Below are 6,000 nucleotides of genomic sequence, written 5' to 3'. Positions count from 1 at the left end.
ATCCCCAATTGGAATCATATCTATCTGGGAACAACTACTGACTGAGGGGATCCGGAACTTTGTGCTGGTAAACACTTGGCTCGGGACATCTTCAGTAAACCTCTTGGACTCCAATGAATGACATAGTAAAGTAACGTATTTAGTCTTCATTCTGGAGACTTCCAGCCTGCTGTTGCTGTTCTCAAGGAGGAAGACAGGCTCAAACCCCCAGTGTTTGACTCAGAAGGACAGGGTGACTTGAATTGTCGGCCACAGGTGTTTTAGCCCTTGCAGGCTGTATGAGACTTTTTCTTAAGTCTGCTGTGCTGGTGGCCTTACCACTAGACTCACAGCTTGTCATGAACAAATCATGTCCTAAATACAATTCTGCTCAGAGGGGAGCTATTCTGCACCATGCTAACCCCTTGGAAGCTATTCTTGGAATGCCATCTCTTTTCCAAACCTTGTCTCATTGCATAGATGAGAAACTTCTTGTACTTACAGAGACATTTGAATAACTAGGAAAGGCAAGCTAAACCAAAGAGCCATGGGCTAGGTAGCACTAGGTAGCACTGTGAGGGCAGACTGATTAAAAAGATTGGCTTTAGAATTGTTTCACATTCCTCTCATGTGTTGCTCAGGAAAAGGTATTTCTTTAATCCACCTTCTAGATTATTTATGGTGCTGTGTGTTTCCTCTTAATTGTCGGTTGGGCAAAGCCTTTATATTGTAAGGAGACACCCTAGCATTTGTAGTGACCTTAGGCAAAGTGATTGACACTAGATCCCAGAGTCAGATGTCTCTAGTGACGCAACTTGTTCTCCCAGGAGCAGAAAAGCTTCCTGCCGAGATTAAGTTAGAACTGTGGAAGTGCTAAAATGTGTGCTTAGCCCTCCTCTGATGCAAACGCTGCTATTATAGAGCCTAGTTGCAGAGGAGTGTAGCAACACAATCCCTGCCTCCCAATGTCTCCTCTCCCTCTGGCATTGCTCTGTGCATGGACCAGATAACTTGAACTGCGGCAGACCATATCCATGCCTCCTCCAAACTTACAGTTGTTTGTGGGTTTTTATTTTTATTTTTTTAGGTTTTTGTCTGTCTGTCTGTCTGTCTGCTCTACCCCCACACTTTTCCCTTCTCAGTTTGTACAGCAATATGATCCCAGCTTATTTAGGGATAGCAATGTCTGAGTCTTCACTGCGGATTTGCAGCAGGTAAATCAAGCCGCAATCTATTCCACCCTGGCACTTTAAACATGAGCAGCCACCTGCTTGTTTTCCTGGATAGGAAGCTGAGGTGAGCAGACACGGTATTCTTTTTCTTTTTAGTGGATTCTCTTTCTTTCCATCTCCAATGGAAACAGCTGAGAAGCCAAGAGGAATGAGTGACAGATCACAGAATGATCCATTCTAGGTCAAAACAACACAATGGCTTTCTTAACTGCATGTATCCCCAGGGTCCTGGAGTCTGCTAAGTTTTAAGGTTCCTTGGCAAAAGGGCGTATCTAGATGGTGACTGCTTCCTTGGTATTTACATAGGGATTACCTTCAGTTACTACTGATACATTAATTTGCCGCTGTTAGACCACAACTAAAGCAAATAATGTCAAAACACACATAAGGCCATGGTCATAAAAATTCTGGAAAAGAATAGAGAAATAAATAAGGAATAAGCATTCCCATCACTTCTAAGATTAAGACTCCTCTAGGTGTTTATTTCAAATAACCATGCGCTCTTGGTTCCCATTCTATCTTGATCCCTAAAGTCCTGGAATCCAAACTGGGTGGTTAATATTCAGATTGGGAAACTGACTGTAAAGGGTCTTTACTGTTTTTACAAAGATTTATGCTGGGTACGCATCTTGTGCCCATTTGAATTTATAGTACTTGGTGTGTTTGGGATGCTGATCATGACCAGCTGACCTTGGACCGATGGGTCATTGAGTGAGTGAATGCCTAGATGGGAACTCAGTTCCAGGAGGTTGCTGGCCTGAACCAGCAGCTGAGCAGCAAAGTGCTACCAAAATCTGGTAAAGAATTTGTGTTTCCTAGCATTGTGTGTATGTGCATGTGTGCATATTCACATGTATGTTGGGGTACATATGAAGGTCAGAGGTCACTGAAAGCCAGTGTCTTCCTCAATTGCTTCCCTTCTTAGTTGGGCTCTACACCCTTTTTCCAGCTGATTGGCTCACCCAGAGATGTGCCTCAATAGAGACTTCCCTTAATACAGTCAAGACATTGGTCAAAATTAACGATCACACTGTGCCTTCACTGGCGGCTTGAAGGGGATTCACGTTCTGAACTTTGAGTTCCTTGCATAGAGAACTGAAGGAGGCTGAGAGTTAAAGCACCATTTTAGGTCCCATTTATATTTGCTAGCCGGAGAGGATAGCTTAATGTTTATAAGATACTGAAACGATGTTCAGTTTGTGAAACTCTGAGGTCCTGGCTGCAAATGTAAGGGATTCAGTAATTGTCTCCTTTGATGTTTCAGTTCAGGTTTCTCAGAACTGTTGCTGACCTCAGTCACTCTTTAGCTCCCACTCCTGGCCCTGCCCTGCTTGGATTCCACTTGGGACATTTATCTTAGGGTGAAGCAGGCGATGTTTACGATATCCCAAAGGGACATGTTGATAAATGACCGAGTTCTATGTTGAGAACCTGGGCCCTGTTGTGTTTGGGGATACATGCTGTCTTAGTTAGGGTTTTGTTGATGTGAAGAGACACCATGGCCATGGCACCTCTTAGAAAGGAAAACATTCTATTGGGGCTGGCTTACAGTTTCAGAAACTTAGCCCATTATCACTGTGCCATGAAGCATGGTGGCAGACATGGTGGAAGCAGAGGAGCTGAAAGATTTATATCCTGATCTTTAGGCAGTAGGAGAAAGGCTGTGTGCCACATTGGGCATAGCTTGAGCATATCAGACCTCCAAGCCTACCCCACAGTGGCATACTTCCTCCAACAAGGCCACACCTCTTAAGAGCACCACTCCCTATGAGCCAAGCATTCAAACACATGCGCGTATGGTGGCTATTCCTATTCAAACCACCACACATGAATATGTGTGTTTTTATACATATGTGCACGAGTATGGAGGCAAATAGATCACCTTGGGTGTTGTTCCTTAGATGCTGTCTCTATTATGTTTTTTTTTTTCCCCTGAACCAAGTCTCTTACCAGCCTGGTGATCACCAAGTAGATTAGGCTGGCTGGACAGGAGCCCCAAAGATGCTCCGTTAGCCCTGGGAGACGAGTTCTACCACATTTGACATTTAAAAAAAAAACATAATTATTGAGTAGGAAATCAAGCTCAGATCCTCACGTTGGCAAAGCAAGCCCTTTCCCTACTGAGCTCTCTCTCCAGTCCCATGCCCTACTCAGTGCTGGTGGTAGGAAGTCCATTAGTTCTCTTAGTCAGTGATTCGGCCTCCTGGTCTGCAAAGTGAAACAGCAGTGGAATCCACCTCACTTCACTGTTGTAGAGGTCAAATGAGAAGGCCAATGGAAATTCATGGAGCTTGGGGTGTTAGTGCAAGTCTGACCTCAGGCAGCTGTTAAGATCATGAATTCAGCTCTTAGGCTGTAGTCTGTTTGGCTGGTTTCCAGAGACCTTCTCTTAGTGCTTCAGCAAATCCCACCTTTCTCTTCTAGCCCCTAATGCATCATCTAATACTGATAGTGGACCAGCATCACATCTGATTTGCATCCACTCACTCACGTGGTGGTAGAGGAAGAGTCAGCTGATGCAACAATTTCCCAACATCTGTACAATGAAACATCTGGCACTGAAACTGAACACATACCCATCCTCGGATCCAGGAATCCATCTGTAGGTATATATCCAGAAATACATACCCATGTACTTCAAAAGTCACACAGAGGAAATCTCATAACAGTATACTATTTCTGTTTGTGCATAGAAAATTACCTCCAAAGATAGCATTAAACACGCGTTAAGTATTTATCATCTCTTTGTCGCTCACAGTGAGTGACTTAGCTGGATGTAAGGCCATTCCTTTCCTTAGGAGGGGTGAGTACAATGCACAGGGGCTACAATGTTTGTCAGTACACATTCCTTCTTTCAGTGAGATACTTATTATTTTTCTTATGTATGAAGAAGACAAGAGTAGAAGAGGTGCCTATGTCCCATGATAGTCACAATACAGTCCTAAGTAATTCTGTCTAGTAGGTTCTCTAATGAGGTTTTAGCTGAGCTGCCTATAGGAACACAGTTATTGGAAAGTTTTATGGGAGGAAAATCAACTCCTAAGCTCACTCAACTTTAGTTGCTGGTTGGAGCCTATGCTGGCTGGTTTTATCTGTCAACAGAATATAGCAAAGAATGCCTGGTAGAGAGTTTTAATGAGAAATTATCTAGTTCAGGTTGGGCTGTGGGGATGTCTGTGGGTAATGATGTTGATTGGTAGGAAGACCCAGTCCAGTGAGGGCGAAACTATTCCCTAGGCAGAGACCCTGAGTATAACACGGGAGAAAGCTAGGTGAAAGCAAGCAAACGGGGACGAGCATAGTCGCCCTTTCTCTTGGCTATGATTAGCTGTTTGAGTTCTTTGGGGTTTTTTTGTTTTTTGTTTTTCGTTTTTTGTTTTTTGTTTTTGTTTTTTGTTTGTTTGTGTGTGTGTGTTTTTTTGTTTGTTTGTTTGTTTTGGTGTTTCGAGACAGGGTCTCTGTGTAGCCCTGGCTGTCCTGGAACTCACTCTGTAGACCAGACTTGCCTCAAACTCAGAAATCCGCCTGCCTCTGCCTCTGCCTCCCAAGTGCTGGGATTAAAGGCATGTGCCACCACTGCCTGGCACTGTTTGAATTCTTAACATGACTTGTCTGACATGATGAATGGTGACCCATAACTATAAGCTAAATAAATTCCCTTTCCCCAAGTCCCTTTTTGTGAGGGTATTTGATCACGGCAATGGAAATGATGCTAGAAATGAAACAGACTTCAGTTCTTCCACACATGGCCTCTCTTGGTTCCTGGGTATCTTTATGGCTTCCCTCAAAGCAAGCTGAGAGGGTATGAGAGTGCACACAAAAGATGCAGGCACCTAAGGAAAAGTCTCAGTGTATTTTATGGCCCTGTCTTGGAAGTGACATATCACTTCAGCCACATTTTATTTGCTACAATAGGCTGGTCCTGGAAATAGTATGGGTAGAAAATCACATAAGCATGTGAATACCAAAGTTCAGGGATCACTGGGGCCATATTGGAGGCTAGCTACCAAACATTCTATCCCTAGTGAACAGTAACTAGAAACTCCTTGAGTATCTATCCACAACACAAAGGACCACTGTATAATCATTTTTGGATGACAGAATTCTATAGAGAAGTAGACATGACCCATATATAACTATGTACAGTAATATGTGTGCAGCATATCTCACAAATACATTATTAGAAAAAGACTAGTCACAAAATACATTAATTATTCCACTTATTCAATTTTTTTAAAGAAAATAAGACCTAACCAACAGAGATTGGAGAGGTGGCTCAGCAACCAAAAGCACCGGCTGTTCTTGCAGATCTGGGTTTGGTTCTCAGCACCCACACAGCAGCTGAAACACATCTGTAACTCCAGATCCAGGAGATCCAATGACTCTTGTGACCTCTGTGGGTTCCTGCATGCATGTGGTACATGTACAAATACTCAGACCCCATATGCACACAGAAAATAAAATTATTTTTAAATAACTAAGCAGGTAGTGTTGTTCTATTAGAGTTCAAAATAATGGTTCTTCCTGGAGACATAGTTCCTGGAAATGGATACAAGAGAACTTACAGGGATGGCAATATTTAAACAATATTTCTTTATCTTCATGTTAGTGTATATTAGTTTTCTCATCATTATGATCAAACACGTGGTAGAAGCAACTTAAGGGAGTAAGGATTTTTTTTGACTCTCAATTTTTGTTCAGCATGGCAGGGAGGTATCAGAGTTCTTAGCAGTGGATCATGAGACAGAGGGTCCTTCCATCTTGGTGGATCAGGAATCAAAGAACAGGC

This window comes from Mus caroli, chromosome 11 (genome assembly GCF_900094665.2).
Source record: "Mus caroli chromosome 11, CAROLI_EIJ_v1.1, whole genome shotgun sequence".
In the NCBI taxonomy this organism is placed as follows: domain Eukaryota; kingdom Metazoa; phylum Chordata; class Mammalia; order Rodentia; family Muridae; genus Mus; species Mus caroli.
This window is presented reverse-complemented; position numbering follows the sequence as displayed.